The 26,796-nt window shown below is 43.1% G+C and overlaps 1 protein-coding gene across 2 annotated transcripts in view; it reads left to right on the forward strand.

Annotated features, from left to right (window-relative positions):
- The first annotated feature begins 8,525 nt into the window (after positions 1–8,525).
- Positions 8,526–26,796, forward strand: part of SLC6A15 (solute carrier family 6 member 15) — a 55,247-nt gene continuing 36,976 nt past the window's right edge. Inside the window, exons 1-2 of one of the 2 annotated variants that reach the window (XM_074941958.1) lie at positions 8,526–8,696; positions 11,701–11,812. The gene's annotated coding sequence lies outside the window, so the exon portion shown is untranslated. The remainder of the gene's footprint in view (positions 8,697–11,700; positions 11,813–26,796) is intronic. The other variant, XM_074941956.1, reaches the window with a different exon arrangement.

Below are 26,796 nucleotides of genomic sequence, written 5' to 3' on the forward strand. Positions count from 1 at the left end.
TACAAGACATGAGACAACAGATGGATATAGACAGACTGACAAGGAGAGTACAAGGAAACAATATTACTCAGCATAATAGGCAGTTGGCTCAGCATACCAGTAGCCTAACCTACATGCACTTCAATACCCCTACATCACACTCAGAACACCACTCCTAGGATTTCTTGGTTTACACTCAGATGGTTCCTGTCTGTACAGTCTTCAAATCTCTTTGATGGAGCCCTGAGTGAGAAGTACAGATATGTTATCAGTACTGGTGGCAACTGAGCAGTTCTGCTCACATCAAGACAGAAACCTTCCTTAACTCAACCTACAACGTTGTGATAGCTTCCGCTACACATTAGCACAGTGCTTCTGTGAGTAGGTTGCATGCTATTTGCCTACCTCACCTGTTCATTTCTTGTAATCAAGGAAAAGACAGCACTGAATGAATGATTACATGCCATTAGTAAGTTACAGAGAGTACAATTATAGTTTTATTATTTGCATTAAAGACCAAAGATGGAAATCCATTTTTCTCTACACATTAGCAGCTGGAGATATTTGCCTTTTGTAAAGTGAAACAGATGCGTAAATGTTTTCAGGAATGGGGTCTATAGCTTCAGTAAGGCTAATAAACAAAACTTTAATATAAAGTTCACATTTTAAAAATATTGCTTACAGGAAAATTGGAATGAAAAGGGTACCCATTTCTCCCATACAAAATCAATGGAGACATAAAGGGAAAAGGGTAATACTGGTTAAAGAATAGTCATTAATACGATCTTTTGGACCAGCTTCTTACATATATCACACTGTTATAGAAAACTATTTTGAAGAATTGTTTCAGCACTATCGTACTCCAGCAAACCTCAGGCAAAATTCTAAATCAGACAGTGACCAGTTTTGAAGAGGGCACAAAAATATGGGAAAATGTATTTATATCTGGTGGAATTACCCAGAGGCACAAGATTATTGGGGACAGAATTATGGATCAAAGCTGGATGTAGTTTTCAAAAGGACCCAGTTGTGAGCCTTTTAATCTAAGAATTAACTGTGTGGTCTTTTGAGAACATTAATCTTTCTTAGCATACTTATTAGTATGAATATTACTTTTATTAGTAGGGAACTAGAAAAAAGGAAAGAGTCCCCTTTGTTAGCACATGGTACAATGGAGTTTGGAACAAAGTCATAATTAGAAGTTAACATTGAATTAAAATTTGACAGATGAGAAAAAAATCTTAAAAATCTAGATTGCGGGATTACTTTCACTGAATTTTCAAATAAGGTTCAATCTCTATAAAATCAAATGGAACCCCAGCCCTCAAAGTGTGGCTCTGGCCTTCTCCCTTTTGCAGTGGCAGATTAATGCATGGGTCCACGTGGCCTGTGCCCAGGGACCCGGTCAATTTGGGGGTCCCCACAGGAGCACCAGAACCCATGTAGAAGTGGAGGGGACACCAGCACTGGAACTGTGGTCCCGCCCCTGCTTCCTCTCTTCCCCCGGGCCAGGCTGGAAGCTGGAGCCAGGCATGGTAAGAGACACACATGGAGTCTGGGCTGCTGTGGAGAACTCCTGGCCCTTCACCTGCCCTAGGCTGGAGGGTTGATATGCCTGAGAGCAGGCCATGTCCCTGCCCCATGGGGTGCAGAACTTAGGGTAGGTGGAGGGTCCAGGGCTCCCCACAACAGCCCAGACTCCCTGGAAAGCTCTTACTACTTCCTTACTCTGGCTTCTGGTCTGGCCAGAGGATGGGGCTTCTGGGGGGAGAGGAGAAGTAAGGGGCAGGGCCCTGTGGCGAGAGGGATGTGGAGGACCCAAATGTTCTTTGTGCCCAGGGCCCAATAAATTTAATCCACCTCTGCTTTGCCTGCTGCTTAGAACAGCTTCTCTCCTCTCACCTCAGGGGTATGAGTCTTGGGGGTACTTTATCTTGGCACCTGGTGCCTCCACCCAAGGATAACCCCTCCTAGTGCATGGAACACAAGAGGTGCTGGTCCCTGGGAAATGTCTACTACCAAATAATATACTAGGAGTGTAGCCCAATACACAAGAAATAAAATAATTATCACAATCCTCAAAGTAACAGTGCAACAGGGGGAACTTTATTAGGTTCGAGGAATAAAGGATAATGGATAAGGAAAGAATAGGTGTAACTAGAATAATAAAATAGCAATAATACCTTAATCCCTCCCCCCGCAATATTTACAACAGGTCCAAATCACTCAGCTCCCTCCCACAACCTGCCAAGGCAGATAGTGAGGTGAGAATCAGTTCTTTCCTGGGTGATGCAGCACTGTAATCATTGTCCGACGTAAAACTCATAAACAACATAATTAGACATGGGATTTCTGACAATGTCTTCACCCAAAAAGGAGTGTATCCTGAGGCTCCCTGGTTGTGACATGCTGTACCCCAAGGTAGCACCCTGAAATCCTCATATTCATCATTCATATATGGTTGTGATATTTTATACAAAGCATGCTATGTACGATATCATGATCTTCTGAAACACATTGTTCTGTCAAAATATGTATATCATTAGTGTGTATGAAGTTCTGAGATTTTGTTGTATGGTTGTTATTGGAATATGTTGTAAATTTGGGAGTCCACATTGCTAGTTCTCCAGTGACAACAAAGTGGGTAATCCACACCCAGGCGAGTGTTACATGACCATTAATCAGCAAGGGTATTGTAAACAAGGGATTTACAATTCTGTAAGAGAAGCACCATAAAATGGGGATTACTCAATCCTGTGACTCAGCAAGGCCCACCAGAACATGTCTGGGATAGTTTCTTTCCAGGGACATGGATCAAGAGTATAAATTAAGGGACAGTGGCATCATTTGGGCACCTTTCTCCTCCCCCTCACTGGAAGCAACAAGAACGCTGGGAAGACAAAGGGGGGAGGGATAGCTCAGTGGTTAGAGCATTGGCCTGCTAAATCCAGGGTTGTGACTTCAATCCTTGAGGGGACCGTTTAGGAATCTGGGGCAATAATTGGGGATTGGTCCTGCTTTGAGCAGGGGGTTAGACTAGATGACCTTCCGAGGTCCCTTCCAACCCTGATATTCTATGATCTGAGGAGACTGGACCCAGGCTTAAAGGGGAAGCCTGTGTATTAAACTATAACCTATCTGCAACATCCAGTGGGGTGAGAAAAACTGCTTGATTCAAATACTGCCTAGTCTAATAAGGTTTAAGATTTAGACTCTGTGCTTACCTTTTATTTTCTTTGATAACTATTTTGGACCTTTTGTGCCTGTCACTTATAATCACTTAAAACCTGTCTCTGTAGTTAATAAATCTGTTTTATATTTCACTTAAAACAGTGTGTTTTGGGTAAAGTACTTGGGAAATCTCAGCTCAGTTTAGAGATGTGCCCTCTCCATATCAAGGGAGGGGCAGACTGAGTAATAAACTTACAGTGGTCAGGCTTCAGATCAGGGCAAGACGGTTCAGTTCTGGGGTGCAAGGCTGGTGCATTTCTCTGTGTGATTCATGAGTAGCTCAGGGAGCATTCATGCAATCTAGCTGAGTGTGGGGCTCTACATGCTATTGCATTGAGTGATAACAGCGCCTGGAGGGGTTTGCTGCCTGTCACTAGCAAAGAATTGTGAGAGATAGCCCTGGCTGGAGAGTTAAGGGAGCACAGTAGTACCCTAGTTCCAGGTTGTACCCTGGGGATCCCATCACACTGTTCTGGAGTATAGGTAATTAGTCTGGCTCTTGCTACCCTGACTTGGCCTCCCCTGTTGCTGGTCTCCGCCAGGCTGACACCCTTCAATGACCCAGTAACCACCAACAGAGTTCAAAGTTTCCCTTTGGGTAGAAATGGGAAGCTTAATGGGGACCTCCCAGGCCGTGATGCTTCTCTCCCCTTTCCAGTCTCCTCTCCACTGCAACAACAACCAAAGCCCAAAATAAAAACAAACCATTTGTCTCTGAGTTCTGGCTTATGACTGATTCTGGTAGTAGCTTCCAGCTTGTTCTGTCGCCTCCCTGTAAGTGAAGCTATCTGGGAAACTGAGTCCTGAGCCTCTGTAGCCATTGCTGCTGTACTCCAGGGGCAAGTCCCTGAGCGGCTTAGGGTAATATGTCAGGAACAACCAACTCCAGAGAGGGTTACAAAAACATGTACATAATTTGTTTGATAATTAAATTAGATGTGGATTGTGGAAATCTTTAGTGAGGAGGGCCATCAACAACAGCAAAAAATACAGAAAACCTTCATGACAACCTCTTGTTGGAAAATGAGGTAAGAAAATTGACTTAAGTTTCCATTCAAACATTCTGACCAACACAGTACCCCTGAAACAGCAACTTTATAATCCTTTTCAATGAAAAATATTTCACTAGTTCTTGCATTGTAAAAATACTAAAAAAAAAAAAAAAATGTTTTTGGTGTTTTTGTTTTAATTTGTAAGTCACTTTGCAAAATAAAAGTTATAAAAGGAGAGTTAGAGATAGAGAAAAAATGCCTCTGAGGATATTTTCAAAAATAGAATAAAGAAGATTCCACTTAGAGAAAACATAGCACTGTATACGTTAGGTTTAAGTAGCTGCAATAATTATGCACACAGACACACACGCTATAGGCAGCCCTTTCTAAATGTCATTAAGATTGTCCAACATTTCCCACCATACGATCCTGTTTTCTGTTGTTTATAACTTTGTCAAACATAAAGCGTTCACACTGAAGTCTTCCAAGCCAGGTATGTGCCCCAGGCTGAATATTTCGGGAGAATTTCAGACAAAGTGGTTCAGATTTTTCCGAGAACAATGGCTGAGAAAATCATATTATTTTCCCCATGTTAAAAACGTCTGGCAATCTTTTTTAAAAAATGCTCTAGAGCTCCTTGTTTTGGAGCATGTTTTTAATTTTGGCAGTGGGGTCTCCTTTCTGTCATGGATGTGCTTGTTGCTGTACCCATGAAAATCTGTCCAAATTTGGCCAAGTTATAAGCATTTGAAAAATCACAGTTTGCATATGCTCAGTAGAGACTGGTTGGAGCTTATCAGTTAAAATCTCAGAAGATTCCACCCTCTCTGAACATGCTTCAGCCTCTCACAACATAAAGTGGTGACCAAACTATGCATGTGCTATTCCCACACAGTAACTGAGCATGTTCCATGCCCTCACAGCTCCTATGTTTGACCAGACTGCACATGCGCTGTCCTCACAGAGTGACTGATCATGCTTTCTCCAGCCCAGGGCTATAACGGCTCAGAGTAGCCATACCTGTGAAAGCTGCTCCCAGCTGCTCAGGGCCAGTGTCGGGCCGGGCATTAGAACTGAGAGCAGGAACGTGTTTCTCCTGTGCTCTCAATGATCCACCTGCTGCCACACTGGATGGAGGAGGAAACTGACTCAAATGCACCTGGGACAAAAACTGGACCGGGGAAAAGGAAAGGAGTAGACTGGAACAAGGAGTCTGGTGAGACTGGGACTGGAGGTAGGGGTGGGGGAGTGAAACTGTGGGATTTGGCGGGGTGGAGACTAACAGCTGGAGGGAAGAGAGGGTGAAACCAGTTGGGCAAGGAGACAGGGACTGGGAGACAGTGAGTAAAACAAGACTGGGAGCCAGTTGGCTGTTGTTGGTGGGAACTCTGAGATTGGATGAGAGCTGGAGGGAGCACGAGAGACTGGAACCAGGAATCAGTGGGAGAGGGAAAGGGAAAGGAGGAGGAGCAACATATTTGACACAGAGAAGAGGTGTGGGTTAATTGGGATTGAGTAGGACAAGGATCCAGGAAGGCGTTGAGGGGGAAGTTGAGATCAGATGAGGAGCTCAAGGACAGAGACTGGGACTGTGAGCCACTGAGATGGAAGATGAGAGACAGATTGGATGAGGAGCCAGATGGAGGAACTGGTACTGGCTGGACAAGGAGACTAGGGACGAGGTGTTCGGATGGGAGGGGGAAATTGGGACTAAGTGTGGGGAGGGGTAGAGACTTGGACTCTGACAGCGAGCTGAAAGGGGGAGACTAGGACTGACCAAGCAAGGAGACTGGGTCTGGTTTGAGAAGCCTGAGGAGTGAAGACTAGACTAGGTGGACAATGAGAATGGGCCTGTTATAAGGATCCTGGGGTAGAAGACAGTCAGGACTAGGAAAGGGACAAGTTAGAGGGGATGGAGCAGAAGGGGTCGAGCTTAGGGGAAATGGTCAGAAGAATCTGTGAACACTGGAGCACATTCCCCTCCAAAGCTTGGAATGAAAGCCAAGATTCTTGAGTCTCATCATTCCTCCATTGTCAGTGAAACCTACAGGCACAGTATGTGTCTCACTCCCAACTTGTGCTAGTTCATATAAAGGATGACCACATACTATTGCTATTAGTTGCTCAGTTAGCTCAAGTGGCAGAGGTAAAGTTTCCAACCCTGCTGATGTGGGTGTCAATATGATGCCACACAATGCAATTTCTATTTTTTCAATATGATTTTTTAAAAACCTAGGAAATTACACAGAAAAACTATGTTAAAAACACAATTAAGGTTGCAAAGTCAAGCACTCAAAAGTTAGGAAATGCTAGATTTAAAGTTGTCTGTATTACCTTGATTCATCCCCTTTGTGTTTATGCCTTGTGATAGTCTTTAGTAACATGATCACATATGATTTTTTTCCACAGGACTCCTGCCTTATTCAGTGTATAGAATTGTCTTGCTGCAAGGATGAATCAGGGTTATGTAATAAAGGAGGTTGTCGCTTGTAAGCCCTCTCCTCATTTGTTGCAGAAATTGAAGGGTGTGTAGTGAATAAAGCAGGGATTAAGAGAAGAGAAATGATGGTTTCATGGCCAAAGCAGTTGGATACTGCCCTGGAGAACTGGATTCTGTCCCTGCCTCTGCCACTCCTGTGTGATGTTAAACAAGTCATTTAACCCAAGCTTTTCAGAGGTGGTCACTACCTATGTGCTCCTCATTTTCTGGATGCCTGACTTGAGATCCTGAGGTCTGACTTTTGCAGAAGTGCTGTGTGCTCACAAATGCAACTGCAGTAATTGAGAGCTGTGCTTCAAAGTGCTATATAATGCTAAGTACTCTGAAAAGTCGAGTCTTAGGTGTCTCAAATTGCACACCCAAAATTAATGGATATATTTACCTTAATCTCTGTGTGCCTCAGCTCCCATCTGTAAAATGGGGGTACCACCCTATCACTTTACAGGGGTGTTGTGAAGATAAATTAATTGTGGAACACTCAGATACTATACTGAAAAACACCATTAAAAGCCCATGAGGAAATTAATAATTTGATCTTCATAACAGAGTTTGAATAGTGTACAGTAGATAAGGCCCAGGACAACACACTGAACAGTGATGAAAAAACAAAATATTCCATAACTGCTCATTAAGTGAACACAGTCTGTCCTGTGTACTGAATGAAGCAAAGCGTCCTGTGGGAAAAACAGTATGTGATCACATAATTAAAAACTGTATTATAATGCGTATGCGCAAGAGGACAGAATTAAGGTTGCACAGGGAAATGTCTCCTCTCCAAACTTCTGCAGTCCTTTCGAAGTCACCCACAGCATGGCTGCAGGACTCATGCATTGTTACTCCTGATCTCAATTTTTCAAATGTATGCTCTTCATGATCAGATCCTCATTCCCAGGCCTCCATCTCACTAATTTCCCAAATCACCTCCTCACGTCCACTCTTCCATCTTCCTACTCTCCCATCCCTCAGAGATCTCTTCTTCCTCACTCCTCCATTAACTGTCCTGCCCCCAACTCCCAGCACAACTCCTCACCCCTGAACCCTCCATCCTATCCAATTCTACAGAATACAGCTGGGCTCCTCACCTGCTCCTGGGCTCCTGCACCACCCAGCTCAGCTCCTCCACATCCTCTTTCCCTTCTGTGTACTTTTTAGCTCCTCACTCCTGAGTTTCTACACCCCTGGGTGCCCACCCTTCCTCTATCAGCATGTCAACCACAAAACACACACAAATACACACACCCCTCCCACCCATTGCCTTATAGATCCCAACTCTCCATCCCGCCGGGCTGCAGTGGAAGCGCTGGGCCTGGGCCAAGGGCATGGTAAGAGCGGTAACTGCTTCACTTTCCCACAACCCTTGGGCAGACAGATACCTCGCACGCGTGCGCTAGGGGTGCAGTGGTGGTAGCAGAGGGGAAGAGGGTGGAAAAAGGCGCCTCTTGCCTTTGTGAGGCAGGGCAAGGAGCATACTGCGGATGCCACGGGCCGTTCCAGCGCAGGAGCCAGGGTGGGGCCTGACTGGGGGCTGCTGATGGTTCTTGAACACAAAGCTGAAGCAAAGCCTTAAACAAACAGGGCTAAAGACCACCAGGCAGCGGCACGCTTCTGGAATGGAGCCCTGGGCCCCGGCTCCACCGCTCCGCTCCCCACACCCATCACCCCCATCGCTGGCTGAGCCAGGATGCAACCGCGGGCGGGTGTCGCAGAGTTTCCTCTGCGTCAAGGGAGGTGCGGCTCCCCCTGCTCAGCCCTGCCCTCCCTCCTTCCACCGGCGCCGCCCCCCCCCCCCCGTTTTTTTTTTTTTTTTTTTTTTTTTGTTGTGTCCGCCTTTAAGCCGCCGCTGCATAGAGGGCTGGGCACATGTGCGCCTGCATCTCGCTCTCCATCACGCACACAAGCCCTACGACAAACACGCTCATTCATTCACTCCAAGCACACAGGGCGAAGCCAGCCTCCGCCGCAGGGCCTCGCCCCGGGGGACGCCCCAAAGAAAGGTCGGTAAGGGGGCCGCACCGCCGGGCAAGGGGGCATGTCTGGGGCGCGGGGAGCGGGATGGAGAGGGATCAGCAGGATGCCCCACAGGATGCTCTCGGCTTTCGTGCTCCCAAGCCATCTTGTGCGGGTCCTGGTCTGGCAGAGCGGGATGGAAGGAAACGCAGAATCGGGAGGCACCGTTTGCCGGTGGTGGGGTTCGTGGGCACCGGAGAGCTCACGCTGGGGGTGTAAAGAGAGACCCGCCTGCTTATCTGTGTGTGCTGGGAGGGGAAGTGGTTTCTCTCCGCCCGGTGTTTCCCCTCTCGTAGAAGCCAGGGGCATTGTCACTGAACATCGCCTGTTCGGAGGGAAGCGTGTTTGGGGAAACAACAGTATGGCCAGATGGAAAGAGCCGCCTGGTGCTTCGATTCGGTGGGGTTGGGTTTCTTTCTTCCTTTCTTTCTCTTTGGCGGGCAGTTCCTCTCCTGGTGTGGATCAAAAGCATTTCGTTCAGGTCCCGCGGGTTGTGTAAAACGCCTTCATTGCATGTGTGTCTGCAGCGCAGGGAAGGGAGCATTTAATCTGGAGATCTGCCTTTCTGGATGGAGCTATTTCGGTGGCTTCAAGGCTTATTAAGAGGAAACTGCCTGATCTTAATCGTTTAAGCTATTTGGGGGATGAAAGAGGATGAATAGCGCCGGTTGCGCCTGTAGCCGTGCCCAAATCTGCATCTCTCTCTCTCTCTCTAACTGGAGGGCGGCGAACGGAGGAGAGGTTTAGGGAAATATCTTCAGAAGGCAGGATCTGCTCAGCTGAGGCTACTGGCATATTATTTTGGAGACGGGGTCGAGGGGCCTGGATCTAAGATCATTTTAGCGGTGGTGGGGAGGAAGAGGTCCGGATGCTGTCTCATTCTGTGTATTCAATGGTCATGGCCAGTGCGTGTTCCTCCTTCTCCCCCGCCTTCCGAATCCCAGTCTGGCTGGAGTAACTCTGGGGGGGGGAAGGGGGGGCGAGGCTGGTCTACTGTGATGTCAGCCATGTTTGGGTGGGTATGTTAATGAGGATTTCTCCCCAGCCTTGTTCGGTCTTGGGTCCCCCCCCCCCCCTCATTTTAAGGCTCATCCCCTCTCTCCAGCACTCATGTACAAAATATTATCTCAGAGAGAGGGGAGATTCACGCCTGTAATTTTAATGCTGTGTTTGGACTCTGCGCTATCGGATTCCTTTGATAATCCTCCTCATTGCCTACATGCTCCTGTAGTATTTTCCTTTGGGGCTTGCTAGGATGAGAATGAACTGCCAGCCAGGCAGAGAGGTTCAGCATTTCTCTGCCATACTTTGTTTCGGTTGAGGAAGCACATAGGATTTTTAAAAGGTATCATCGCCTCCCTGCCCTTAGGGATGCAAAGGAATGTAGATTTCTATTGCAGAGAATTGAATGCTATTTGTTAAATTTTGCAGTCAAAGTTTTATATTACCGTGTGGATCAGCCATTTTAGACCATCTCGTATTTAGTATTGCTACATATCAATCACAGTGAGTGTAGTAGCATTGGTTTATAGGAGACCCTAACTATTTTCAAAACACGGTCTTCCTCTTAGGAGGCAATTATTATTTTTAATAGAGAATATAAATGCTGGTTTCTCCCAATTTCTTTTCCCCTCAAAAATGCATAAATTAGCACTAGTGATTTCATAAGAGTCAGGTGTTACATCAGCCGTTATGCATGTGCACACAGATATGTTCTCCAGACAACTTTCTCCCTTTGATAAAAATGACACAATTTCCCCCAAATCCTTCTGTGTTGCAACTTACTTCCCAGACAACCATTTGTATTGATCTTTTCTGCATTAAAAAGAAAATTTAGTTAACTAAATGTTAGAAAACCCAAATCAGAGTTTCTCCATTTTGGACTCCATTATTGAAGGATTGAATTTATGCATTGGCGCTATTAAGAAAATAGCTCCTTACACACACACAAATCCCTAGGAGCTCAATGTTACACTCCAAATACAAGGGGAGGGGAGCCTTCCTGTTGATTTAGGTCTTAGAATCCAAAATTGGGTCCACTCATAGAAGTTCAGATGTGCCACCAACAGTGGAATTAAGAAGTTGCTGATGCAATTCCAAGTTACTTTTTCAGAATACAGCTGATTCATAGATTCCAAGGCCAGAAGGGACAATTGGGACCATCCAGTCTGACCTACTGTATAACATAGATCATAGAACTTCCCCAAAATAATTCATTTTAGAAAAATAACCAGTATTGATTTAAAAATTGTTGGTGATGAAGAATCAACCACAACCCTTGGTAAGTTGTTCAAATGGTTAATTACTCTGATTGTAAAAAATGTATGCCTTATTTCCTGTCTGAATTTTTGTTCTCTGTATTTTAAATTATTTTAAAATGTTGGTATCCTTTAATATTAAAGTAAAATATTTTCCTTCATGTTCCTTCCTATCAGGCTTCTCTTTGTCATCCTCTTCTTTTGGTAATTATCTCATGACATAAGTATCAGTAGCAATTTTTCAGGCAAGCGATTTGGCAACTACATAGTTTCCTGAAGGTGCTGTCATGTTGTTAAATTATTTTTGGTTAGTTACAGAGACTATTTTGTCCACACTTACTACATTTTTCATTTTAATCTCCTCTAACGCAAAAGAATATCTGAACGTTTCACCAATTAAATATTAAGTTCTATAAAATCTACTATGAAGTTACTTACAGTTGAGTGAATTAAGATGGCTGACAAAACTGCTTTACTTAATGCAAGCTTTTAGCACTTTTGGTCCTTATATGCAGACTTGGTAACAATCCTTATATTTACATGGCCTAGTAGCTTCTGTTATAAAAGATTCTTGTGAGCTTTTTTTAGAAACGCTAACACATCCACTGTTTGCAGCAGGTCTTTGAAGTTTTGCACAGAGAAGCACCCAGGCTAGAGAAGTACATTTTTCTTTTGTCCTCTGAAATTTCATACAGATTTAACTCCTTTTCCCTTTTTCACTTGTATTCCTCAGGGAAAATTTAGCAAACTGCCATAATAATAACTGAATACCAACGTTCTAAAGACCTGGGCCCACACCACCAAATAGCAGCAGAACTCACTGTACTTGGTATGCCACATCTCAGGTGAGTACCCTAAACACTGGGCTAAAAGTTAGGAGGGAAGTCATCTTGTGTGGAACTGCACACCTACAGGATCGGACCCCCCAGGTGAGTAAGACGGAGGAGGTCGTTAGTGCATCACACTGGGGCTTAAGAATCTGGATGTCTAGAATAAGGCAGCAGTGCACATGCTCAAAGGCAGGGACATAGGTGTTTAGGGAAGTTTTGCTGGAAAAACATAGGTGATGAGTGAGGTTAGATTGCAGCTGAAAAAGGGGTTTGGGAATAGTAGTGGTACCTAAATCTGGGATTTAGGTGCCTAAAGTGGCAGTTAGGAAGCTAGATCCCTTTGTGAATCTGGCCCTTTGTAATATTTAAAATATCTTTATATCCTCTGCCACCTTAAGTAAGACTTAAGGAGTAAGGGTTTTTGATAAATTCTTGATCATAATGTAATGGCAAATACATGATTAGGGCAGACAAAGGAAAATCTCTGTGAATTTGCTTACCTTTGTGCCTTGTGTTGGCCTGGTGGATGTTTTCACTATTGCTTATCCATTGCCTCCTCCCAGTTATAACTGGAGCTATGGGGACTTAAGCAGGGGTGCTGGAACAATTTGTATAGTGGGGGTGCTGAAAGTCACTGAACTGAACTGTAAACCCTGTATATGATGGAAACCACTTCAAGCCAGGGGGGTGCAGCAGCAACCCTAGTTCCAGCATCTATGAATTTATGGTAGTAAACAATTGGCCCTGACTGACATACCCATAGAAAATAATCACAAAGCAAGTGAAGTCTTCACTGCATCTAAAGTGGAAATATCTGTAACTACCCCCATGTAAAACTTTAAAAGATTGTGTCCAGAAAAAATGGACATGGTGCACGACTCATTCAGTAACACTGCGTTGTGGGTCACTGATGGGGTCTATCAGGTCTTCTCTCCCTCCTACTGTGGCATCAGAGCCCTAACATTCTCCACCAAAGGAAAATCCACTCAGACTGGGTAACCAACAAGACAGTTCTCCAGCGGCCTGAAAGGACCAGAAGGAAATACAATCAGGAACCAGCAGATCAGTTAAGAAGGCTAGCTTGCTTTTGCTCAAGGGCAGAGCTGGGTGAGATTGGGACAGAGGAGGAGCTCATCAGGGCAAACCGGGAAACCAGGCCAAGACCTTGCCCTAAGCACTGCAACTAAGCATTTGCATTTTGAAGGAATTTTCCCCCTCCTTGTTTAAAGGTGCAGACAGCCAAATCATGAGTTGCTGTTTTTGTTTAGAGCTTGATGCCAAGCTTACAGCCCCAAGTAAGTGGCCAACTTTGCAGACTAAGGTTGGAGTAGCTGCAGTACCACATGCAGCCCTGCCTGCCACACCTTGGACCCAGAAGTGGGACTGACTTTTTTAGTAAAGGGGAACCATGGAGCAGATCATACAACTCCTAGCTCAGCAGCAGCAGGTCCAGGCAGAGGCCCAGCAGGAGACTCGGCGAGCCACCCAATAGCAGCAAGCAAGCAATAACGGCAGTAACAGTTTTAGGAGGCAACACTGGAATGGATCACCAGCTGCTCCCACTCTGAAGTGACTCAGCCAGCCCCAGTATTGTCCTTTCCAAATTGGGACCTGCTGCTAACCCTGAGACATATCTTGTTATGTTTGAGTGCATAGGCACTGCCACACAATGGGAGAAGGCCACATGAGCCACACGACTAGTCCCTTTTCTGGCTGGGGAAGCCCAGGTGGCCTACATGGCCTTAGATGATGAAGCTGCAAAGGATTCTGATACCCTGAAAGCTACTGTTCTCGACCAACAAGGGGCATCGCCTAAGACGATTCTAGACAGAACATTTCCCACTGGGGGCACAACCCCAGGCTGTGGCTTAGTGGTTAAAGGATTGAGATGCCCACCAGCTCCAGCTGGTATCCCACCCTCCAGCCAAGATTCTGGAGGTGTTGGTGCTCAAACATTCTGCCAACTGTCATCCAAACCTGAGTATGCTGATACAATCTCAGCACGGTGACAGTTCAACTCACAGAGGACTTTATGGCAGCAGGTTGGTCCAGCCAGAGTGAATGGCCCTTGTCTGGTGAAGCCTGGCCCCAACCTCCTGAGGAGTCAACTTGAGGTACTAGAAAAGGCCCAGGTGGCTCCCAGAGAAGTCCCCAAATGAGGGGTACCCTCCAAATGAAACCCAGAAGGCACCCCTTAAATGGTGGCAGTCAATGAAAGACACTAAACCTTGCATTACTTGATGGTATCTGGAGTTAGAACGCTATGCCTTTTGTGTACACCAGCCAGGTTCACAGCATCAGAATGCAGATTTCTTTTCTTGGGAGGGTGGCATTATTGCAGAGGAGAGAGATTGGGTCAATAGGCCCATTCTTCAGGGTGGAGGTGTGTGATGGGGTTTATTAGGCCTTCTCTGCCCCCTGCTGGAGGCATCAGTGCCCAAAACTCCTAGCCCAAGGAAAATCTTCTAAGAACAGACGATCAACAAGCCAGTCCTCCAAGGGCCAGGAGAAAATATTGACTGCTCAGGAACCAGCAGGCCAGTTAAGAACTTTGCAGACTAAGGTGGGGAGAAGTCCTGAAGGGGGCACTACAGAGCATCTCTGCATGTCACAGTGACAAGTGATGAGAAGTCTATAGAATCTGATGAGAAGATTAGAGGCACAAGAGATAAAATTAGGATCTGTTCAGGCCACAATTGAGATGATTATTAGAGACAACCTACAAATGCAGAACAAAAATGACACTCAAGAATTCCAAAATAAAATAATCTTAGATATTCCCCAGATGTGGGATTGGAGATCCCCTAATATAAGTCCCAGCTGTGCCACTGATTTGCAAGGAGAAAGTTGTCATTGAGTTAATGAACCAACTGTCAACAAATATTTACTGAAGTCTGACGATTCTGTGAAGAATAGTTTCTACCCCTAGCTAAGCCATATTGTTTGTCCAAAAGTTTCAGAATCCTCCAATGGACCTGAGTGTCGGGATGAGAGAACAGGAGGGAGAAATGAAGGACTTATTTGGCTTGTATTTGAGATTGTGAAAGAAGTCCTTGTTCTAAGAGAGATCCCAGGAAGAGCATTTATTAGGAATTGAGGGCTATATTCACTTTTAAAATAAGAAAGCATAACTTCATTGAAGTCAAAAGATATGCACATACTTTCATGAGTGGTAAATTTGGTCCTGAGTCTTTAAATTATTTTCCCAGGGTCAAAACATGTAATTGGGGTTGGGGCATTTCAGGGGGAGACACTCATTGTTTCTCATGCCTCCAAACCAAAGGTCCATTTCTGAGCCTATAAGCAAGATTGTAATGTCACATTTTCTATGTTATGTTCCTGCACATCTCAGGTAGAATCACAAGGGAACACATAGAACTGGGTCCCTCTTTATATGGATGAGTTCAGATCTTTCCTAAGGGAAAGTTCAAGTCAGATGCAGCTTGAGTCCTCGTCTGTTTCTACCACACTGGTCGATAATTTTTTGGAGTCGAGCCTTAGAGACAATATGGATGAAACTGAGAACACCATGTTTTCCTAACAGATTTAAAGTTCTTAATGTACACTTGTATAACCGTTTTATAATGGGAAACTTGTATTAACTTTTTGGTATGCATAACTACATTAATTAACTAGGGCAAAATGCTATAACATGCAGCTCCTACTGAGGAGCAGTGTAATGGCCACTCCTATACTTTTCCATCTTATAGGGTGCAGAAGGGTAACAATAGGCTTCACTTGGCTGGAAGAAGACAGTGCAAGGAATATGCTGCTGCATTGCAGCAATAGTTCATGTCTATTAAACAGAGTATGGTAACATAGTGTAGCTCTTCCTCTCAGCTGCCTGCAAATAGGTCTTCACCAACCTTAGCCATTCTTCACAATCACAGTCTGCCTCCAAAACTTGGATCAATCCTACTACCTTTCCCCACCCATTCCTATTTCCCAGTCAGAACTGATGTCCTTCAGATCTTCCCCCAGGTCCTATCAGCAGCACTGGTCTACTTCTTCTCAGATCAGCAAGGCCCTCTGCTCCTGCTCTTTTTCTTTTCCTCTCCCAGCATCAGCTTCCACTGTCCTGCTCTATATTTGAATCAACTCCTGCAATGTTCCTGTAAGGTGCTGAGCATCCTCATCTTAGTTTTGCAGCTTTTTGCACATAAATCTCAGGGATGGGTAAGCATCATCATCATTTTACAGATGGGAAAACTGAAGCATGAAGATGTGACTTGACCAAGGTCAGAAAGCCACTCAGTGGCAGAATGAGGATAGAATCTTGACGACTTGTCTAGTATCTTATCTCCTGAACTACACAATCCTTCATGGGAGTCAATGGGACATTTTGTGAATGGGAGAAGAAGGCACTTAACACCTTGCAGACTGGACTTTAAACTGTTCTGGCACTTTCTCACAAAGTTAGGTGAATATGGCATGAAGTCCATAAATCCTTTCACACCATGCATTCCACCTTTTCCTAACTCTTCAAAGTTATGAATAGAGCTACTCCTGAAAGGAATATTGAGCTCTGAGAACATGAATCTCTTACTTCTGTTAGTGAGTAATCTTGAATTTAAAAGGAAATTAATTCCATTTTTCTTTTTTCTATTTTGAATGTGTAGGAATAGTGTATTATATTATAATTGAGACTTTTCAAACTAACGAGAAATTCTGCTCTATTTGGTGTTTGTTGCTAGTCTTTTATAAAGCTTTAAAATGTGATGTCTTCATTTTGTCTTTGTTTCCTTTATGTAAATGTCCAAATGAGGGCTGAAACCAAATAAATAGAATGTATTAATTAGTGTATTTAGACTCTTTCACATTCTTTTTGATGAATGCTTTTAATTTTGATTAAATACAAAATAAACTATAAAAATAAAATAAAAAAGAAATAAAATACATTACAATATACCTTCCATTAAAGGTGTGTTGGGATCTGTATATTTTCAGATGATAGTATGTTCCCTTTTGAAAGCTATGAATCTAAAAACAATTATGTTTTACTTTATGTCAAAATAGATCTTTTCTATGGCTCTTTGCTGTTGAGTTACATCAATCAGTGTAATAATATTCTACTGTACTTTATAAACTAAAATTGCCTTACATATATATTTGCATATAGACTGATGCTGTGATTACAGCTATAGGATTTCTTGGTCAGCTATGTTTATTTTACTTTCAAATTTGTATGCAAGTCTACATAAGTTTTGTGCATGTTTTTCCCTATTGATTGTGAAAATCTCCAGCACCATCACTTTTTAATTATTTATTCATACTACATAATTGACAGCGCTTGGAAAACAGTGCATATCCAGAAAGTTGCACTCATATATTAATATATACATCTTAGCGGATAAGCCTGAAAAGGATTGTTGAGCCAGATTCAAGTTTAAATGCTAAAAAAAGGATTTAAGTATTGGTGATGGTCTCTGGTATGGTGGAAGACAGTGCAAAGCTGCTACAACTCTTAATGAAAGAGCAGGAATGGGTGGCAGTGAACCCCCCCTAAGTGGGCAGGACCAGCAGAAAAAAGCTGTCTAGCGAGGCTGCTTAGAGAATGTATCTATTCAGAAAAAAGAAAAGGAGTACTTGTGGCACCTTAGAGACTAACCAGTTTATTTGAGCATAAGCTTTCGTGAGCTACAGCTCACTTCATCGGATGCATACTGTGGAAAGTGTAGAAGATCTTTTTATACACACAAAGCATGAAAAAATACCTCCCCCCACCCCACTCTCCTGCTGGTAATAGCTTATCTAAAGTGATCACTCTCCTTACAATGTGTATGATAATCAAGGTGGGCCATTTCCAGCACAAATCCAGGTTTTCTCTTCCCCCCCACACTCAAACCCACTCTCCTGTTGGTAATAGCTTATCTAAAGTGACCACTCTCCTTACTCCCACGGGGGGAGAGGGGGAGCTTGGCTGAAGGTGGGTGCTAAGTACAATCTAATTTTTCTCTGTGGGTGCTCCAGCCATGGAGCATCCATGGAGTTGGTGCCTATGATACAGGTAGTACACAGATTTGATAGGCCCTGGATTTTGTCTCAGTGCAAAGATGTTTTTGGGTCCGTAAGCGAGACTTGTACCCCAAAAGCAATGTAGTTTGGTGAAGGATTTAAAATGGTTATAGGGAAATGTTGGGTCTATTATAGTATCTTGTGTTGGAATGTCATTACCTCCTAACTACATTTGTAATGGTATTATTATTGGGGAACTATTGGGGAATTATTTGTAATGGTATTATTATTGGGGAACTATTATTGGGGAATTATTTTTCCTTAATGCTAGATAACATATAAGTGACATGGTCTAAATTTACCTATCAGTCAGTACTATATGACTTTATCAGCCTTCTTAGAAGGTAACCAGGAATGGGCCTAATGTGGCTGAACAGCAGATTATCTGGCAGTAATGCCAAATTCAGGAGTTTACTACTTGGAAGATAAACCAAAAATAAGCCTATGAGATTTATTTCCAACATATAATGCAAACACAGTCCATTTCTAGATTAGGCACTTGTGACAGGTTCGCCCTGGGGTGCCACCTGGAACTGGGATATCACTGAGCCCTCTGACTCACCAGCCTGGTCTCTCTCTCTCTCACACTGCGTTGCTGTGACAAGTTGCAAAGGCCTGTAACCTTGCACTTTCACCAGCATTCACACAGATAGGGACACACCCAGCTGCAGTCACAGCAGGCTCTTTAATAACCAGCCTCCCATCCTGGGTCCCCAGAGCAGTACCTTCCTGCCCTGGTCAAATCTGGCCAGTATATGGGTTTAACACCCGGTCCCTCAATGTGAAGAGGAGCATGCACACTTGTGGTAACCAAGCTGAGATTTTCCCCCAGACACTTTAGTCGACCGCATACTGGTTTGGATTAAAACATAAAATAAGTTCATTAACTACAAAAGATAGATTTTAAGTGATTATAAGATCAAAGCATATTACAGAGCAAATAAACAAAAACACAACCTAAGCTTAATATACTAAAGAAATTGGATATGAGTAGTAAATTCTCTCCCTAAATGTTGATTCAAGCAGGCTGCAGAGATTCTTAAGGGGCTAGCTGCACTTGCTTGCAGCTTAAAAGCCCCAGGTGTTACTTTCACAGGCTAAAAATTGCTTTTAGCCTAAGTCCAGCACTTTCTCCCAGTTCAGTCCTTGTTCCTCAGGTGTTTCCAAGAGTCTCGTTGAGGTGGGGAGTCAGTGAAGACCCTCGATGATTTCACTTCCCTCCCTTAAATATCTTTTGCATATGGCGGGAACCGTTTGTCTCCACGCTTCCTTCCCTTGCCAGTCAGTGGAAAATCATTGGTATTCCAAGATGGAGTCCCGTACCAGGTGACCTGGTCACCTGTCCCTGTAGGGTCTTGGCAGCCATGAGTCAGAGGCTGTTTACAGTGTCCTCAGAAAAGCTCCAAGGTGGGAGATAAGCTTTTCCTAAGGTCTATTGTTCTTCCTAATGGTTCATTAACTTCCCAGCCAGCCATCTAGACTGAGTGCATTCTGCCTAGTGGGCATTCCCCATGTGTAAACACATTTGTAATTTATACATAGACAATATTCCTAACTTCAGATAAAAAAGGCACATGCATGCAAATAGTATAAACATAGTCAGTAAATCATAACCTTTCCAAAGATATCTCACATGACCCTATCTTGCATAAAATACATCATAGTTATGCTATAATCATATCATAAATATATCACTGTCAAGAATATGGGGTGCAGAGTTACAGCATTACAGTACCATCCCAAGGAAACTTAAAGGAAAATACCCTAGGGTTGGGATGGGCAATACCATGTTCCCTGTTTGTCCATCAGGAGCCATGTTTTGTATTTTGCCATATCACTACCTCCTCATCAGTAACCAACCCACTCCAAGTAAACAGAAGGCCTGCGTTACACAGGAGGTCAGACTAGATGATCACAATGTTCCCTTCTGGCCTTAGAATCTAGTAAAACTCATGTTAGAGTGCTTAGTAGTTTTGGCTATATCCATGACTCCAGGTAATAAAGCCCAACATTTAGTACAACACAGAGGTTCTTTGTATTCAGCCTTATGAAAATCACTGGTTTAAAGTACTCTTTGTTTTATTTTATCATTTTAGGGACAAGGTCTGTCTTCTATTCCAGCGGTTCTCAAACTTTAGCAAACCAAAGACCTCCACATTTTGATTTAAAACAGACAGAACAGAATGGAAATGGCTCATACAAAATGTGAAGGGGTGATAGGATTTCATTACAAATGCCTATTGTCTCAGATAAGTAAAGAGAAAAGACACCCCACCTTTTTTGTTGTGGCATGTTATTGCTGGTTGTCATATGCCTTTCGCTTTATGGACGTGCTATAATACATATCACATTATGCTGAAACTTTCACTGTTTTTGTTGGGAACTTAACTGCTTGGTGAAAGAAAATCTAACTTGACACAGGGTCCAGGACATGATTTACCATAATATTTGCCCTATTGTGACAGGTAACATTCTTGGCATATGTTCTCTCCTAAATGACCCATTCTGGAATAAATCACATAAATCATTGGGGTAATCTGATTTTTCTTTAGAAAATTAGTTATGTCGCATATAATGCTCTGTCCGTTTGCTTAAGTGGACAATAAGGTGCTGAGGAAATGAGGCAGCAATTCAGGTTGTTTTATAAAGGGAAGAAATAATGCATAGTTTACAATGAGATACATGGGGTGAACGTGAAATTATATAAGGGCAAAAGTGGCCGGCAATTTGATCATATTGAGCTTGGATTGAACATAGCATATATGAAAAAAGCATTCCCATTACTATATGTATAAGAGCTGAAAAGCAAGAAATAATAATAATAAAAATAAAAAAGAAGTAGCAGAAGCTAGGACACGTCATAATTCCTGTATGCCCCAACAGTGCATAGAAATACTTCAGAAATGAACATTTATGAATCTTCCTCTTCAAATTTGTTCCTTAAGATTAAAAGTATATGAGAGATTAATTTAAATTATAGGCTAATTTATATGGAGCCAAGATAGTGAGGCTAGGAATTATTTTGCTTTCATTACAAGATAACAGTTAAACATGTGGTCATGATCCAATTTTAGAAGATATTGATTTAGGTTAGATATTAGGCAAAAATTTTCCCAAAGGCTTAGGGGGTAAAGAGAATCTGATCTGGGAACCTGTAGAAGTTACAAGCATCTGAGAATTCACAACAATTTGAATATGACATGTTGGTCATTCAGTGAAGTAGTGAAATGGACTAGATGGACCGATTATACTTAGTACTGTCTTTTTTTAATGTTTTAATTTCCCTTCCGTTCAGTTACCAGAGGTTTTTGAAAATAATTCTATTCTAGTTTTTTAGTCTTTGGGAAAGATTGCTTGTTCCATCATTCACATTTCTTGCTAGAAGAAATTACTCTTATAGGTTACATTTTAAAATTGACAGGTTTCAGAGTAACAGCCGTGTCAGTCTGTATTCGCAAAAAGAAAAGGAGTACTTGTGGCACCTTAGAGACTAACCAATTTATCTGAGTATAAGCTTTCGTGAGCTACAGCTCACTTCATCGGATGCATACTGTGGAAAGTACAGAAGATCTTGAAAGTCTTGTCTAAGAAGTCTATTTCATTCTCTGGAAGCTTAAAATATAGTTCAAGGGTATACTACTGAAAAATCAGTGGAAACACCTATGTCTCTAAGGATTACGGTTGTGACTTCAATGGAATGACTCATGTATTTAAAATATTATTATTTATATCCTGAGAGCGCCTGAAGATTCCAGTCAGGGTTGGGACCGCATTGTGCTAGGCACTGTACACACAATAGAATAGAACAGCATTTCTCAAACTGGAGTCGGCGGATACCTGGGGGTCTCTGAGGGTACTCCAGGGGCCCCACGGGCTCCGCTGATCAACTCCTCCCCCTTCCTCCTAAGCACCTTCTGCATGCTGGAAAACAGCAGTTCAGCAGTGTGCAGAAGGTGCTGGGAGGGAGGAGAAGGAGCGGGGACAGAACGTGCTTGGAGGAGGGAGTGGAATAATTTTCGGGTGCTGCCGGCCCCATTGATCAACTCTTCCCCCTACCTCCCACTGCCTCCTGCTTTGCTGAACAGCTGTTCCCCAGCATGCAGGAGGCACTGGGAGGGAGGGGGAGGAGAGGGTCGAGGTGCGCTTGTGGGAGGGGATGGAAAGGGGTGCGGAAGAGGAGGGGGAGAGGTGGATCAGGGATGGGAAGAAGTGGGGTGGGGTGGGCCTTGGGGAAGGGGTGGGGTGGAGTGGGGGGCAGGGCCTGGGGCTGAGCAGGATGCTTGGGAGTCTGTGACATTTTTTAAAATCAAAATGGGGGTCTTCGGGTTGCTAAAGTTTGAGAACCGCTGGAATAGAAGACACACCCTCTCCCTAAAAGGCAAGGTAAACATACAGAGATAAACAACAAAAAGTATGATACTATTTCTTGTCACTTTTCCCTTTATATAACACCCCCACTCTCCCACCAATCTCTGCTCTCTTCCGCTGCTAGTTCATTATGTGCTTAAGTACTTCTCAGAACTGGTGCCTTTGTAGGCCCCATTTCTAGTTCAACACATGCCAGAATGCCCCTTAACTGATGCACATGTACAGTACGCTGCACAAACAGTATTAAAGTGTGGAAAAAATTCTACTCAGCAGTCACCCCATGTACAGTTTTTGTCACCCATTTGCAGATTATTCTGTCAAAGTAGAAATTAAGGAGTTAATATGGATTGTGCATGGGAGCCAATTTCAGGCCTGGAGGCATACATGCACCAATGGTATCTTCAAGACCCTGCTCCAGGATGCTCCTCTGGGGCATGTGACCCAGAAGGCCTGCAGAGCAACCTTGCTGCCACTTTTAGGGAAGCCAAAATAGGAGTGGAAAACTTTTGTGCCTGGGAGTCTGGTGGATGCCTTGTCAGGATGTGAATCTTGGAATATAGAGTAATGTAGTCATTAATGCTAATTTAAAAGGGCTTTTTGAGGCCAATTTATAGTCTACAGTATCCTCTAGAGACTTGAAAACAGATACTCTTGATTTTCCCTTTTTCTACTTAACAAGTGTTTATTTTATGTTTTTCTATCAAGGCAAGCATACAAATAGGTTTTGTTTATTTCTCTTCCAATGCATGGGCTTTATTACATAATCTATGATAAAAATAGATATGTGCACATCATTGGCAATGCTGCTTTGTACCATGGTAACAAACAGATATGTATGACCCATTCTTATTTTACCTCTTTAAGAGTCAACATCCGTTTCAGAGCAGTAGGTTCATCTCAGGTAGCAAAGTAGGCAGTGCACACATTGACCTAGCTTCACTGAGAAACTGCATTTTCTAATGCTGCTGAAATGAGCTCTGGATTTCTATTGCTGCATTTATTTCCCTTGGCCCACCCTTTTGCATTCACAAACCTATATGCATTGTCAGTTACAGTGAATGGTGTTGTGTGTTGCCTTTATACTAACATGGCAAGTACAGTTATAAGTGTATTGCGTCTAATATTATTTAGTTGTTATTCAGAAAAAAACTTTCTTTGTCTACATGGGAACTTGTTCTTAAAAAAAAAGATCCAATTGTCCAGTCAGAATGACCATATTAGAGGAAGGGAATCTGTGTAAGTAACAATCACAAACAGGCATGACTCATGGAAGATGTGGTGGAGATATGTGCTAATGTGCTCATCCCTCCTATCCTGAAGCATTCAGGAGCTCTCCTACATTTTGGATTCCATGGATGAAGAGGGATGGGAAATTTCTGATGGGCAGGAGGTGAGACACCTGGGTCATACCACTTTCCATGGCATTATCTCCCTCTAATCTTGCAGGCTTTCCCCACTCAAGATGATAGCACTTACAATGACAGTGAATCCAGCTCTGTTTCTGCAAACACTCCCCTTGATTAGCTGCAGGATGAGGACTGGGGCAAAATAACTCCCTTCATTGCTGTCATCTGGCATTAAGACCTGGAAAATAGCCTAGCTGACCTCTGTACAGATAATCTGCCCCTCTATAATTAGTTTGAAATTCTTAAAACCACCCTGCAGATCTCAAACTGTCCAGGGGTTTGGCAGAGCACTACCACTACAGTGTAGCCCTACCACTAGAGGCCAGATGCTGCTACAGAAACTTAGAAGTCTAAAGGCTAGAGGAGTTTTCATGCATCACGTAAAACATCAATTGGGACTTCAAGATTAGGCGTTTGGGGTAAATTTACTTACTTCAGAGGGCCTGCACTAAGCTCTCCACATCACTTAAGCCTGAATTATAAGACCTCTGTCAGGGGTTTAAATTGTCCAGATGGCTTCATACCAGTCCTCTGCAGTAGGCTGAACTTCGCCCGATGAGAAGATGAAAAATTCCTTCCAAAGCACTTCCCCAGAAATCGGATAGCTACTCAGATATATCTACAATACTTTATGAGCAGTTGCAAGCAAGCCCAAGTGTCTTTTGTGTCTATTGTGTTTTGTGTCTATTGTGTTAAAAGAAAGCATAATTATATACACTTTTTATGTCTGTGCTAATATATATATGTTCAAAAGGGAAGGGTTTTTAAAAACACAGGTTGTCAGACATTTCAGCCTATGTTCAGATATCCTCTTTTTCCACAATAATTGTATCTAAAGCACCATTTCATCTCACTCCTAATAAATGGAAAGCCCTACCCTGAAAATGTGTTTGGGGGCTCTTACATTTCTCGTGCTATATAGTCATGCACACAATATAGGCTGTCCACACTATTAAAGCAACAGCACTTCTCTGTATATTAAATTTGAAAATCTTACTGATGTCTGAGTTTCAGGAAACAATTTCAGGACATTTAGGCTGCCCCTTTTAAAGATTCTTAATAAATAAATTCCAGAAAAAAATTAAAAAATAATTTCAAGTTTTTAGACACAAGTCAAATAGAAATTCTGAACTGAGATTTTTAATTTTATTTTACACATGTACCCAATGGTACAATATATGTAGGTATGACTACATCAAAATATTAGCAGTTGGCATGCTGGTTTGTAAAGACTTGTTAAGAACATAAGAATGGCCACTGTGTCCATTGATTATCCTCATTCCACCAAGTTTCTGTGATGCCTATTATATCAATATACTCATTTAATATGAGGCACTCTAGTTTACCCATCTTATTATTTAGACTTCTAGCATTGGTATATAAGCACTTCAAAAACTTGCCACTTTTTAGCTGTCTGCCATGATGTAATTGAATGGGACTTTTAAAATCTGTTTTTCATCAGATCCTACCTGTATTTTATCATCTTTCTTCCTCTCCTCCTTACTAGGACATGCAGCATCTCCATTAATAGATCCTCCCCTAAGGGATGTTGCTGTCCGAACCATGTGGCTCCTCCGCACCTGTCAGCTCTCCCCCCAGTCCTTAGTTTAAAAACTGCTCAATGACCTTTTTAATTTTAAGTGCCAGCAATCTGGTTCTGTTTTGGTTTAGGTGGAGCCCATCCTTCCTGTATAGGCTCCCCTTTCCCAAAAGTCTTCCCAGTTCCTAATAAATCTAAACCCCTCCTCTCTACACCATCATCTCATCCACACATTGAGGCCCACCCTGCGTGTGGAACTGGAAGCATTTCAGGGAATGCTACCATGGAGATCCTGGACTTCAATCTCTTACCTAAATTTGACCTCCAAGACCACTCTCCTATCCTTCCCTATGTCACTGGTACCTACATGTACCACGACCACCGGTTCCTCCCCAGCACTACATATAAGTCTATCTAGATGTCTTGAGAGATCCTCAACCTTTGCACCAGGCAGGCAAGTCACCATGAGGTTCTCCTGGTCATTGCAAACCCAGCTGTCCATGTTTCTAATGATCGAATCCCCCATGACTATTACCTGTCTCTTCCTAATAACTGGAGTTCCCTCCCCCAGAGAGGTATCCTCAGTGCGAGAGGATACGACAACATCAGCTGGAAGGAAGGTCCCAACTATGGGATCATTTTCCTCTGCTCCAGTTGGATGTTCTCCTTCCCTGAAAAAAGAAAAGGAGTACTTGTGGCACCTTAGAGACTATCAAATGTATTAGAGCATAAGCTTTCATGGGCTACTGCCCACTTCATCGGATGCACAGAATGGAACATATAGTAAAAAGATATATAGACATACAGGGAAGGTGGAAGTTGCCATACAAACTGTGAGAGGCTAATTAGTTAAGATGAGTTCTTATCAGCAGGAGAAAAAAACTTTTTTAGTGATAATCAAGATGGTCCATTTAGACAGTTGACAAGAAGGTGTGAGGATACTTAACTTTAGGGAAATAGAATCAATATGTGTAATGACCCAGCCACTCCCAGTCTCTATTCAAACCCAAGTTAATGGTATCTAGTTTGCATATTAATTCAAGCTCAGCAGTTTCTCATTGGATTCTGTTTTTGAAGCTTTTCTGTTGCAAAATTGCCACCCTTAAATCTTTTACTGAGTGGCCAGAGAGGTTGAAGTGTTCTCCTACCAGGTTTTTGAATGTTATGATTCCTGATGGCAGATTTGTGTCCATTTATTCTTTTGCATAGAGACTGTCCGGTTTGGCCAATGTACATGGCAGAGGGGCATTGCTGGCACATGATGGCATATATCACATTGGTAGATATGTAGGTGAATGAGCCCCTGATGGTGTGGCTAATGTGATTAGGCCCTATGATGGTGTCACTTGAATAACTGTGTGGATAGGATTGTCATTGGGCTTTGTTGCAAGGATAGGTTCCTACGTTAGTGTTTTTGTTGTGTGGTGTGTGGTTGCTGGAGACTATTTGCTTCAGGTTGGGAGGCTGTCTGTAAGCGAGGACTGGTCTGTCTCCCAAGATCTGTGAGAATGAGGGATAATTTTTCAGGATAGGTTGTAAATCTTTGATGATGCGCTGGAGAGGTTTTTGTTGGGGGCTGAAGGTGACAGCTAGTGGCGTTCTGTTATTTTCTTTGTTGGGCCTGTCCTGTAGTAGGTGACTTCTGGGTACTCTTCTGGCTCTGTCAATCT

This window comes from Natator depressus, chromosome 1 (genome assembly GCF_965152275.1).
Source record: "Natator depressus isolate rNatDep1 chromosome 1, rNatDep2.hap1, whole genome shotgun sequence".
NCBI lineage: Eukaryota > Metazoa > Chordata > Testudines > Cheloniidae > Natator > Natator depressus.